Genomic DNA, 459 nt, shown 5'->3' on the forward strand with positions numbered 1-459 from the left:
GAAAAAGAAAAGAGGAGAAAAAAGTAAGTTAATATAAAAAATGTAAGATACTATTGATCTGTGGCTTCAGTCGCACCAGATGTTCTGACTGTGTGGAGTCCCACGGTGGGTTAGTTGGACCCAGTCTACCTCACTGATTTAGCGAGAAGTGACTGCTTTGTATAAAAACTGTTAACTGCTACTGTGGAAATACTCCGGGGGGTTGGGGAGGGGGCGCGATGGTGATTTTTGGGGGTGGGAGGGTTGTTTTTATGGGCTTAGCCTTCTCGGACAAGCAGGGAATCTTAAGCAGCAGGTTTGCTCTATCTACTCTATGCTGATGATGATTTACAATAATGAGCCAACATAATTATTATTCATGAATTATTTATACAGATGAACTATATGACAGTTTTGATAAGATATTGCATTAAAGTCACAATCAGAAGCTTAGTGGGTGTTCTGTATGCCACCAAATCA

Source organism: Simochromis diagramma, unplaced genomic scaffold, assembly GCF_900408965.1.
Source record: "Simochromis diagramma unplaced genomic scaffold, fSimDia1.1 OVJJ01000387.1, whole genome shotgun sequence".
Classification (NCBI taxonomy): Eukaryota; Metazoa; Chordata; class Actinopteri; order Cichliformes; family Cichlidae; genus Simochromis; species Simochromis diagramma.